This window comes from Benincasa hispida, chromosome 3 (genome assembly GCF_027475165.1).
Source record: "Benincasa hispida cultivar pf3 chromosome 3, pf3_genome.v1.1, whole genome shotgun sequence".
NCBI classification, from domain to species: Eukaryota; Viridiplantae; Streptophyta; class Magnoliopsida; order Cucurbitales; family Cucurbitaceae; genus Benincasa; species Benincasa hispida.
This window is the reverse complement of record NC_143480.1, coordinates 63,394,879-63,408,748: the sequence shown is the minus strand read 5'-3', so window position 1 is coordinate 63,408,748 and position 13,870 is coordinate 63,394,879. Positions and strand designations below refer to the sequence as shown.

The 13,870-nt window shown below is 39.5% G+C and overlaps 1 non-coding gene across 1 annotated transcript; it reads left to right on the top strand.

The window, feature by feature from the left end:
- The first annotated feature begins 2,889 nt into the window (after window positions 1-2,889).
- On the top strand, window positions 2,890-2,996 carry LOC150037460 (small nucleolar RNA R71). Its single transcript, XR_016528842.1, has one exon. It is a non-coding gene; the product is annotated as a small nucleolar RNA R71 (small nucleolar RNA).
- Window positions 2,997-13,870: the final 10,874 nt, after the last annotated feature.

The window sequence follows — 13,870 nt, the reverse complement described above, 5'->3', positions numbered from 1 at the left end:
GTCAGAAAAAAAATATCAATGAAAAAAATATCAATGAAGAAAATGACACATAAATAAATCATGTGTTGTTCCGAAATTTAGTAAAGTCCTTTTCAAAGGTAAGCTTGCAGTCCCTAGGTCTTAGAAATATTTTAAGAAGAGACTTGAATAAGACTTAAGGAAATTCTAGTATATAGGATTTGAATGAAGTATCCTTGAGAAGTCTAGGAAAAGAATTGTTCGGTTAACTTGCTAAAGGAATCTTTAGCTTATGCTTGAGGACAAGCATTGTTTAAATTTGGGGGTATGATAACGGGCAGAAATGCACGTTATCATAGTGCTAAGTTCTTAAACAATGTTGGATTGCATTTATGAAATATGTTAACTTGCATCCATTAAGCATTGTTTTCATGATATTGCAGTCGCACGCATTCAGCGCATTAGAACAGTTGATTTTTGCTTTTTTGGGTAGAATATGCATTAACGCAATGCAAAGATTGCGATCATAGGAATTCAATAGTCGAGCGCAACTTCATCGCAAGGCTTTGCGTTGATCGTGCTCGCAAACATTCGCCCAAGAAGGATCGTCGAAACTTGGTCAGCGCAACATAGTGGGCGTATCTGGGTGAAAGCCCAATTAAGATTGATGGAACAGAAAGCTGATGCAATCGAATCCAAATTACGTTGAAAGTCGATAACGGTCACAAAGTATGCTTCAAGGACAGAGAGAGGGCCGATGCCTACGAAAGCGGGAACAACTTTAGATCAGAATAGAGATTCCAGTGTAAAAAGCCTCGATCAGCAAGGAATTGCTACGAGGCTCTCTACCTTTACTTTCCATTGTCATTTTGTACTTAAATCATCTATAAAAATGGAATTCCCTTCTCTATATTCATGCATGAGTGGCTAAATCAATTGAATGGGTTGAGAAGCATTTAGCTAGCACAACTAAGGAATCTTCATTCTTTGTGATTATCTTGTTTATGTATGCTTCATTCATCCATTAGAGATACTCAGGAGGGTAGTCTAAGGACAAGATCTAGACTTGGGAAAGTCAGGTTAGAATTTAGACTCGAAAGAGCCAGATTAGAATGCATAAACAAGAGATAGGCGCTTAGAAATGAGCACTATTTGTTATCAACGTATCGCATGCATCCTAGAGATAGAATATGATTGTATGCGATCACCTTGCTTTTATGCATTTTGCATCATTGTATAGGACAAGAGTAAAGACTTAGGGATGAGCTCTATGGACATTTTGCATTCAACACATGCGTCCTAGATTTAGGAGCATCGAATTTACATTGGAAAATGACTTGTTGTGCATGGTTGTTACATGATCGCATAGTCTGATGCATTCCCAAGTAACGTTAGCTAAAGATCTTCTCAACTCGTTCATCGCATACTCATTGCATCTATCAACGCATGTCTTTTCTCAACTCTGCCGCATTTGTTTATTTATTTTTCATCAATGCAAACAAAAAATCCAACGACTTATTTATTGATACGGTTACTGCAAAGGCTTTCATAAAAATTACCAATGCAATCTATTTTCACAAGTCTCTGTGTTCGACCCTGGACTTACCAGGAAACTCAGAGGAATTTACACTTGGATTCCACTGGGGAAACATGAGTGCACAACGTAATTCCATCAACGCATATATCCATGTTTCCATTTCATAAAATACAAGCATCAAGTTTTTGTGCCCGATGTATAATCCTCCAATGGAGCAAGGTATAGTGAAACTCCTAGGGTCGCGCATTTTCGATGGGATTACAGATTTTAAGCTCTGCGTCAAAGCAACCATGGCAAACTTACCAGTGCCTCTCTTCTTTGTCACCATATCCTTTAGACACTTCGCATATGTAGACATCTCCTCAATTGCTTCAGTGAACGGAATATTAATATGCAATTGTCTTAACATATTCATAAAGCGTTGGTATTGTACATCATCATTTTTCTTCTTTCTGAGTCTCTGGGGGAAAGGTGGCAGCTGTATTCTTACGGTCCTTTGTTCTTTTGGCTCTGAGGTGGATGCAATCTCAGGTTCCATCACTTCTTTTTTTTATGTTTCTTCTCGAGTCACCGCAATCTCTGGTTTTAGCGCAATTGGAGCAGCCCGGCTAGGCTCCTTCTTCTCCTCTTCCACAGTCTTTCCACTCCGCAACGTCTCGACTTGACATTTTTCTTTATCCGTACCCCCTGGGTTGCGTAGGAGTTCTGTTGAACTCAGAAAGGCCCCTTGCAGTCGATTCTTGAGTTTGCCCGCAATCTGACCTATCTGTAGTTCCAGGTTGCAGATGGACGTCGCTTGGTTTTGAAGCACAGTTTCGTTCTTTTCAATATATTGCTTAACAAACTTTCCAAAGAGGAAGATTGCGGTGCTAGCGAACTACTGGCTTGATTATTCGTCTGACTGTTGGTTCGCGGGAAAAATCCGGGTGGCCCTTCTTTTTGCTCCACTGATTGAAAATTTTGCTGTTAATTTTTCTACGTAAAGTTAGGGTGGTTTCTCCACCCAGGATTGTATGTGTTAGAAAACTGGTTGTTCTTCACAAAATAAATTGACTGTAGGTTTTGTGGGCATTCCTCCAATGTGTGTCCTTCACCGTAAGTAGCATACCTTGCAGTCGTATGGTTGATGACGTTCACTTTCCCACTGTGGGTTGTTGGGCTGTTGATTGTGATTCCCTGTATCAAGTTCATCATCGCAGTCATTTGACTCTGAAGGGATGCGATAGCACCATTCTTCGCATCACTATCCTTAATCCTCAATCTCTGATCTCTTTCTCTTCAGTCTTCATGGTTTTTGGAAATGCGATCAAGGATGTTCTTGGCCTCATCATAAGTTTTATCTAGTAGACCTCCAGCGGCTGCCGCATTGGCAGCAATCTGCGAAGTAGTCTGGTAAGCCGTTATGCGGGCAATCTCTTACCAGCCTCTTAAACCTCGCCCAAGCATCACTGAGCAATTCGTCATTATCCTGTTCGAAATTGGTGATCAATTTTCTTCTTCTGGCATTCTCCGTTGGAGGGAAATATTTCTTCATAAACTTCTCTACTACTTGCTCTCATGAGGTAATCTCCCCCGGTTTGAGAGAGTACGGCCATTTTCGTGCCTGGTCACACAACGAAAATGGAAACAAAATTAGTCGAACCTCCTCGGTGGAGATATTAGGGAAACAAAAGTGTTGCTGTAACAACCCAAATTTGTACGCATAGACTACAGGAAATTAATGTCAAATGTTAAATAGGACGAAATTTTATTTAAAGAGGTGATAAATGTAATACCCTAACCCTAATTTAGAAAGCAGGAAAAATAAATAAAATATATAATTAAGAATGAAAAATATATAAACTTAATAGGAAAGTCGGGTGGAAATTTAGAATTGGAAAAGAAAAAATAAGAAATTTATTAATTATCCAAAAATAATGAATAAGGGGGCAGAATCAGGGAAGATTAATTAAGAAGTTGGATGCTGGCTAATTCAGGAGACAAAGGGCAATAGATAACTTTTTGTTTGGGTACTGCTCATTGGAAGAATTGGAGGTGAATTAATTGCCCATATACTCTTAAAATTTGAAAGAGTTAAAACGGGGAAGTGGAATCCACAAGCAGTGAAGACAACCCACGCGTGAAAACTAGCGAGATTGGAGAGAAAATTGGAGAAAACGAGAGTGGAGAGAAAATTGAAGAGAGCGAGAGTGGAGAGAGCGAGATTCTCAGTGAGACAGTGGGAGAGAGCGGGAGCGAGAGCGGGAGCGAGAGCGAGAGCAAGAGTTTCCCAGCGAGAAAGCTGGAGAGAGCGAGATTTGGACAGAAGCGTGGATTATGCATTGATTTGGCCACGATCTTATAGATTATACATGGAGAACCCTAAAATTGAATACAAACAAAGGTTGAAGACGTAAGGGCAAATGTTAGCAAAAATTAGGTGTCTTATTAAGAGAAATTCTTAAACCTAAGTAATTTTAAAGAAGCCATTTGTAGGATGAGTTGTCACACAGAGAAGAGCTGGAAACGACTATAAATAGAAGGCTTTGGGCTGGAAGTTAAACTCATTCTAGAAAAAAACTCAGTAGTAAAAATCGGGCGAAAAGGATGAAGTAGTTCTGTTAGTTGAAGGAGGAAATGCGAGGGAAGTGCTGCCCAAATTTACTTCTGATTTAAGAGGGAAAGCTCTATGGATTAAACCATAAGGAATAATAAGAAATAACTAGGATCACAGTCAAGGTAAGTAGTTATCTCACAAGTGTTTCATGGTAGTGTACCTTTAATATGCTGCATAATTATGTGATTGTTATGTTGCATTACATGTTTAAAATACGTTTATCAACAAGGGACCCCATTGTTCATAAGATTAAATTTTAATTAGATAAAGGTTATGCTTCTAGGGCTAGCAAAGCATGTATGGTTGCACCCCTCTAGATCCAATTCTATGTCAAGATTATTCTAGGGCTAGCAGGGCATGTATGGTTGCACCCTTCTAGACCCAATTCTATGTCAAGTTTATGCTAGGGACTAACAGGGTGTGTATGGTTGCACCCCTCTAGTTCAATCTTACGTTTATGTTAATGGTTGATGTTGGATGCGACTCTAGCCCTACTGACTGCATGACCCGCTAATCATCAGATGGGTTAGTTTTCGCCTAAGTCCTCATCTTCCTATCAGGGCGGAGAAATTTACGTTAGAAGCATAACCGACCACCACATGTTATTATATGTTTTTTGTCCCAATCATATGTTTTCAAGACATGTTGCATGTGACTGTGCATTTGGTCACTACCTTATGTGAGAACTACTTACTGGGTATATTATATACTCATCCTATTTTTACAGACTTTGTAGGTAAGGACACAGCGTAGGTTGCAGAACTGGACGTCGCTCAAATAGCCAACCATCAAACTCACTATTATAGGCATATGCATTTTGTATCACTATGCTAATATTTTATGGATCCTGGTGTTTTGTAAAATAAACTTTTTATATAGTTTTCTACCTAATTAATCTAATCTTAGATATGTTCTTTTGAGATTTTTACCAAAACTCATCTCATAATAGAAAAGTCTAAGCATGCATGTCGTAGCGGTCAAACCATAATATGTAAGGATTCGGTCGTTACAGTTGCAGATCTCTATGAAGCTCTGGAGGTGGGTGTGCGGGTCCTTGCCACGGCTCCCACCAAACTGTCCAGCAGTCTGGATCATCTTCAGCATCACCAGCTTCATTTCATATCTCGATCCATCAAGAGCGAGCCTCATGATTCCTGGGGAGAAATCGTAGGGATTGGGCAACGCATAGTCTCGAATAGGCCTATTGCAATCGTTTGCCAATAGGATGGGATTCGCCATGACATTATTTTCATTTGTTGCTCTGTTTCCAGGTTGTTCCATCATGTTATCTTTCTCTAGTTTTTGTTGTTGGCGGCTATCTCTCAATCTTCGTCAGAACGTTCTTTCAATCTCTGGGTCGTAATTCGCTAGAGATTGAAAGTTGCAAAGAAATCAGAAAAATTACCGTTAGCACACTGTATTGCTGAAGTCCTCGACAACGACATCAAAAACTTGATGTGTTATTTTATGCGGTGAAATATTTAAAGGAATTGCGGTGATGGAAAATGCGTTGTGCAACAAGTTTTCTCAGCAAGACCAAGGTATAAATCCTACAGAGTTTCCTGGTTAGCCCAGGGTCAAACTCAGGGACTAAGGAAAACAATATGTAGAAATAATTTTTAGATTACTTTGCAGTAACAAATAAATCAAAGAGTTGTTGGGTTGTTGTTTATAGTATAAAATGTATGCGACGGAGTTAACAAAAGAGTTAATATTACGGAAGATGCAATGAATATGTAGGGGAACGGGTTGAAAAGGGTTCAGTTAACACTTCCTAGGATGCGTTCATGTTATGTGATCATGCTACACACATACAATAGCAAATCATCTCTCAATGAAAATGCTACGACTTCTAGTTCTAGAACCATGCGATATATGTGATGATGTCTATAGGACCTACACATAAGCCTCTATTCTTGTCTATGCGATGACAATTGACACACATACATACAAGGCGACCACATAATACTATAACCTATCTCTAGGGTGCATTTAATGCATGTTGACAAATAGAGCTTATCTCTAAGTCTCTATCTCTTACTTATGCAGATCTAATCTTACTCTCTCGAGTCTAGATTCTAACCTAGCTCTCTCAAGTCTTAGGTTTTTTCTTTAGACTCTCTCTTGAGTAGCTTTAAAGGGGTGATGGGCGTAATATAAGACAAGATAATCGCATGCGATGAAAATCCTAGGTCATGTTAGCTAAGTTCTTTTTAACCCATTCGATAGATTTAGCTACTCATTCGTGTTTTAAAGAGAGTGAACAGATGTAGATGGGCAAGTTCCATATTATAGATATATAATCGAAATATAGAATGATAATGCGGAATAAGAATAAAGAGCCTAGTAGCAATCTCTTGCTTCCCAAGGCTTTTACACTGTTCTTCTATACCCTACTCAAAAGATAATCTTGCTCTCGCAAGAGTCGGCCCTCTCTCTTTTTTTCACGCCTCCTGGGTTCTCCCTCGAGCTGACCACGACGATCTTCCGACGTCTCTTCCCTTCTCTCACTCCGTCTTCTAAGTATAAGAAAAACTATGAACAAGGCTAAGTATCTATCTATGGGGAAAATTATCAAACTGAATGAACTCCTTCACTGAAGGTGGCCTCTGGTATTTATAGAGCTTCAGGGTGAAAGGCTTCTTCTCTCTTATGATTGCATTGATGGGATGGCATTAATTCTCTGTCTGATGTGCCAAATATTTGTCACCAAAAAGTTGAGTGTACTTGCTACAGTAGTTCGTTAACGGCTTGTCAACTTAATTCGGAATCGACCGTCATCAACTTTCTGTCCCATCGTGATTTATTACCCTTTTCACCCAAATGCAACCACCATGATGTGTAGGCTCTATGCGAAAACCTTCTTGAGCAGATAATCGTGAGCGCAAACGATCACACAGCCTTCCGTTAACGCAATCTCTTAATACGCTTGGCCGTTGATTTCTTTGGATCGCATTCTCTGCCTTGCATCAACGCATATTCTGCACAAAAATACATACGTTAACTATTTTAATGCAATGGACACATGCAATCGTCATATTGTGAACTTAATGCTTTTAGACGCAATATTGTATATTTTTATCATCGCAACCCTACATTGTTTTATAACTTTGTGCTATAATAAGGTGCATTTTTGCCCGTTATCAAGAGCCTTTGTAAATGAATCAGCAACATTGTGCTCTAAAGTGATCTTCGTGATGATCACGTTGTCACACCCCACCCCAGATTGTCCTTTTAACCTGGATAGAGTGGTGATTGCAGTAGTTACCAACCCTTTTGCTGGCACTTACTGCCTATCTATCCTTTTAAATATTCTCAAACCCTTAAAATGTACATATCATCAATACACTGAACAAATTAACTCAGAACTTAACACATTTACATTACAGGGTTTCGCAGCATTGTTCATACATGAATATTACAATTTAGTGAGCCCCGACTAGTATACTAGTCATTAGACATACGCATATGTGTACTAACTAATACAGATCTTCAATTAAGCTTCCTTCAACCTGACTCTTTAAGTGGCAGAGTAGCAGCAGCGAACTCTTTTGGCAACTGACCGCTACCTGAAAGGAAAACATTTGAAAACATGATCTAGAAGCCCAGTGAGTGACTAATATTTAAGCATAACATTCATACATAAGTTTCATATCAAAACTGAAAGCTTTTACTGAAACATAAATTTAGTAACTATTATTCATGTTATCATCAACTTCATATAGCATTTTTATGCTTTGTTGGACTATGCCTTAGCCTATCAGTCTAGTGTGGCCCTCTTGTTCACTCTTTATCGTCCTTTACTACATTACTACTTAACTAGGAAGGAATCCTTTCTGTTCATTTCCTACAATCATAATTTGCATCCTTAGTTGAGAGAGAACCGTTAATCAATCCCTCTACATCAATTCATAGCTAAAGTGGAGTGATCTCGACACTACCAATAACAACTTTTCATTTATTTGTACAATTCTAGTTTAAGTACCGCCATACCTTAGGTACTACTGCTCAGATACCTTCTCCGTGTACTTCAGTATCGAGCTGCTCGGATACCTTCTCCATGTCCTTCAGTATCGAGCTATTCAAATTCTAGGAAAAAGCTTCAGTACCTTCTCCATGTACTTCAGTACTGAGTTATTCACAAAGTCCGAGCTTCAGTACCTTCTTCGTGTACTTAAGTACTGAGTTATTTATACTTACTTCCATGTTCTTATATCTTAATGACTTAGTTACCCAAATGCATTCCTTACTAATGCATCTTCATCGTAATTGTAAAACATAGCATAAACATAACATTAATGTGAGATGCGTTGCTACATAACTATTCGAGAATAATTGTCATAAATAGCTTTCAATAAACATGCATTGCTAAACATTCATAAGTTTTAGCAATTTACTTAAAACATTCTAAGCATTTAGAGTCACTTAAAGTCTTTGGCAATCCTCATCATGTATGCTTACTGTGTGTTGAACACCTAGCCAAATCCTTAGGCCTTAACTTGACTAGGAAACAACGTTCATTCCATGCGTCCATGCAGTATGTTAGGCGTTCAAGCCTCCTATGCATCCAAGCCTTCAGCTCACGCCTACTGCTCGTCACATGGCCCATCGCATAGCAACCTTTGCGCCCAGCACTCGGCTTATTCGCCCGTCTGGCTGCACATTGACGCATGTCCCATGCGTTCGTCCGATTGCACCCATCACTCGGGTTATGCGCCCGTCTGGTGACACATCAACGCATGCCCCATAAGTTCATCCGATTGCGCCCATCATCCAATGCAACCTTGCGCTTATGGCTTCAATATGTGTTGCATGGTCTGATGCTTCTCAGCACATCCTTTTGCCAATTCAACCTTCAACGCATGCGTTCATCATCCTTGTCAAGCCCTTAAAACTGCTTGCTTGTTCAACCCAAGCAGCTGCCTGCTTGCTCAAGATTCCAGGTTTAAATTTCAATTTTAATAACTAATTTTCCAGGCCTTTTCTCAAGAAATTTCCTTGCACAAACATTCTCTAAATTATCTTACAAGCTTAACTTAAAATTTCAACTCAGAATTCCTCATGGTTGTGCTGAAATCCTTAAATTGTCAAGACTGGCCCGACTTACCCAAGAATTCGACCTCCAACCAGATTCTTCATACTCCAGCTCGATTATGATAGAATCTCCCTTCGGCATATCAACCTCAATAACTACACATACTTAGGGTTTGAATGGCTCTAGAATTATTTCATTTGCCTGAGTGAATTTCTCCAAACTTCTGCTTGAAGTCGGGCTTCTCTTTTTAAACTAAAAGCTGCATGTTCTCCTTTTAACATCAGGCTGCCACCTCATCCTTAGAGGATAATGTCAAACCTGAGTATGACAACTAGCTTAGCTGATCAATCTTCTAGATGATCTTCACCTCTTTGCTATCAACGCAAGGGTCAGCTCCCAAGCCAACGTTTACGACCACATGGCCACATACCTCCTTCTCAATGCATCGCTCAATCTGGCTAAGGCATAGCTCACTTAGAGGCTTTTGCGTCCCTCCTATGGTCACGTACTTCTGAGCCAACGCATGTCCTAGCCCACGCATAGCTCTTATCATATCAATCATGCGTTAAGCCTTCCTCATTTCGTAGCATAAGTTCAGCATGCATCACATAGTCCATCGTTTAGTGCTACTGTTACATAGCAACAACGCATAGGCCGCATATTATCAACGCATAGGCCGCATAGCATCAACGCATAGGCCGTAAAGAATCAACGCATAGGCCGCATAGCATCAACGCATAGTGTAGCACAGCCGTGTCCATCGCGTCCATCGCATCAATCGCGACATATCATCGCATAGCATTTTCGCGTCCAATGCCACATGCATCACTCGCCGCATGCCATCATCGATGCATGCCTCCCACTGCGTCATCGTTTGCTCTCGCCTCACCCCATGCCCTTGTATCGCATGCCTTCGGCTGCTCACCAACGCATCATAGCTTTCACTCATGCGTTCACCCTTGGTACCAACGCATAGCTTATCCCTGCCTTCAACACTTTGCCTCTAGAAGCCTTGATTACTACACATGTAACCTCATGCGTCCACTCTTCTCCATCAACGCATGCCTACACTTTACTTCCATACTTAAGCCAAATTTCCACTTATTATATTATCTTAAACTCACACATCTAAGTATTTCTAATACTTAGAATTTTCTTCCTCCATCTCCCTACTTTCTTTATCTTCTTTCATAATTTTACTTAACACGCTTGTTACTTACTTTTGTAGGAAAAATAGAGTACGAGGTTGACACACGTCCCTTCGATGCACTATCTCACGGATTAGATGATACTTTCGCTCTATGTGTTTGCCGCTCCTGTGACTCCTCAGCTCCTTGGAGTTTTCCACTGCCCCACTATTATAAAATAGAGGGTAATGGGCCTACACATATCTGGAACAACTTCTAATTCTGTCAAGAACTTCCTGGGCCAAACGGCCTTCTTAACAGCTTCGCAAGCCGCTACGTACTTTGCCTCCATAGTGGAGTCGACGATGCACTCCTGCTTAGTGCTTTGCCACACTATAGCTCCTCCGTTAAAAGTAAATACTGACACTGATGTGGACTTGTGAGTCTTTAACACTCTAAAAGTCAGAATCCGTGTATCCAGTAAGGATCAAATCCCTAGATCCATACACGAGTATGTAATCCCTCATTCACTTAAGATACTTAAGGATGTTCTTCACTCCGGTCCAGTGACCCTGGCCTGGGTTGGACTAATACCTACTGACTATGCCCATAATGTTGCAGATTTCTGGACAAGTACAGAGCATCATGTACATCAAACTGCCAACGACAGATGCATATGGGACCCGTCTCATCTTCTCAACCTCTCGAAGCATCTTGGGAGACATGACCTTAGACAAAGTGACTCCATGCCTGAGGCAGTAGGCCCCTCTCAGAGTCTTGTATCAAGTACTTGAGCAACATCTTGTCAATGTACGATACCTGAGATAGTGCTAGCACTTTGTACTTACGATCTCGAAAGATCTATATACCTAGAACAACTCTTGATTAATACAACTCTTATGCTCTTTCTACGTATAAGAATCCCTCTCATGAATGAATTTTTCACTTTAAGATAATCTAGAGAATAACTCTTAATTAATACAAACATGAGCCTTTTAAGGCTTCGACATGCATGAATGTAAACAATTTCTTCAGCACACACTCATGACGAGTGCAAATCTCGCTCCAAAACCAATGGGCAAAAACTTTTTCAAAAGCAAAAACCCTGGAACACTAAGAGCAATCCTCTAAATACTCACCGTTTTAGAATGGTAGCAGATACAGACTAAGATTCTGAAGGAAATTTTTTAAAAAGATCCTTTGAGCAGATGCAAAAATCGTCCCAAATTCTATTTTTATTGAATATAAAGTTTTACCGTAAAACAACAACAAGATATGCATTTACATGATTACAACATGCTTTAAAACAAATTTCATAGGGTTTTAGAAACTCTTACCTTTGAAGAACCCTTTCTTCAAGAACTCCTTTGTACAAGCCACAGACAGAACTTCATCTCCACGCGGATGTCCTTCTTCAAGAACGGACACCACCACTCGAGAACCCTCTATATTCTCTTGTTATAAAAGACTCAAACAAGAGTTGTGGGCTTTGCTTGAACCCTTGGAAGAGGGAAAGGAGAGAAAGAGGAGGAGAGGGAAGATTCTACTGAGAACTCGTTTGTTTTAGAGAACTCTTCTCACAGAGTGAATTAAGGAAGTAGAATAATATACAACCAACTTGAAACTCCCGTGTAATTATTGAGAGAATGAGGGGAAGGAGTTATAACTCCTTCCCTTGATATGAATTTCAATTAAATTAATAAAGTAATATATATATATATAATAAGTACTTTATTACATATATACATTATATGTTATATCAAATATAACATATAGACTATAGTTTTATATTGCATCAAATACAACATAAACTATAGATTTTATTTTCTCTCAACAATACATGGTATTTAATAAAATCACATTTATATTAAATTTACTTATATGAATCACATCCATCTAATTAATATTTCGATCATATCCAAATATTTAATTCCTCTCAATATAAATCATATTTATATTTAATTACATGAATCTCATTCATATAATTGGTATTTCAATCATATTCAAATTCCTCTCACATTACCTTAAATTATAATGTACCAAATGCATTATATTAATTATATCACATATATAATCAATTTAATTAATTATATCATATATAATTAATTCCCTCAATTAATTTAAACACTTCAAATTAATCCTCGATTAAATCCCTGTTGAGCAACAGAGGGGATCTTATGGACCTATTGATTGAAGCTCCAACAGTACTTGGATAATTAATTAAACTCTTTAATTAAATTTTCCAACATCCCTTAACTGCCGATCACTCTACTAAAGACCGACAATTGTACTCTTCGCACTACAGATAAATTTTTCTGTCCATTGGATATAACCAATTAACAATGCGATGACCCTTCACAAATTGCTCATAAGTACAGCTGGGTCAAACTACCGTTTTGCCCCTGTAGTTACATCTAACTTCTTATGTACCACTGATTCCTCTACTGAACAATAAGTCATAGTCCAACTATGACTAACTCCCTCTAGGGCCAGAAGAGGGTGTGGCCACTATGTTTAAGACCCAGAATTAGCTCTTAAGAGAACAACTTATCTACTTGCCCCTACACCAAGGAAGGAGTGAATTCCGTCTTGCGTAGCTGTGTTCCCAGCTCCCCTGTCAGATGAATCCCTATAGGCTTGTTGAGTTGGCAATCTGGCCACTCTCACTAGGGTTGGCAAAATTTCCCGCGGGGAATCCCCGGTTTGATCGGGGATGGGGTCAAACTGGGGATCTCTTTAGAGTCCCCGAACCGGGGATGAGGCAGGGATGGGGAGGGTGTCCCTGCCCTTCCCCGACCCCGACCCTGCCCCGATTAGGTTTTTAAATATTTTTTCTATATATATAATTAGATTTTTAAATATTTTCTTTATATATATTAGGTATTTAACTTTTTACATTTAGCTTGGTTTTCAATTTAGCCCAATCTACATCCAACTAAAGTGTCCAAGCCCAAATGAAAAATAATTTTACAAAAAAAACATAATAATAAAAAATCACAAACGGAGAATGGGTCCCCGCGGGGACACGTTTCCCCGATGGGAAATCTCTGTTTCGTCCCCACCTTGAAATGGCTGGGATGGGGATAAGATCCCCCATCAGGGATGGGGACTGGGAACCCTCCCTCGCCTTGGCCCGACCCCGTTGCCAACCTTAACTCTCACCCATACAAATCAAAGGACCGCCTTTATGAGCAGGAGCTTACAACTCACTCAAGATTCAGGTCATGTCACCTATGGTCATCCTAGTGAAATGTAAGTCTCTATTATTAACAGCATTATATAAAGAGACTAATCATTTCGTGGTCTGGTCTTATACAAACTGTTTCGTTGTCTAGTCTTATACAAACTCATGGTCCGGTTCTATACAAACTCACATGTCTCTACATGAATGTGCAGGAACTCTTATCAAAGAGAACCCATGAGCGGAAGCGCGCTCGATCCAAATTCATTGTGATAAAATTACAAGCATTCACAAACATACAAAGTAGTTATGCATTTTCTAACAAATTACAGCATGCTTTAGAAACTAATAACAAAAGGGACGAAAGACATACCTTTAAGAACCTTTCTTCTACAGACCTCTTGCTCTCGTGAGGACTTGGACCAACAACCACTCG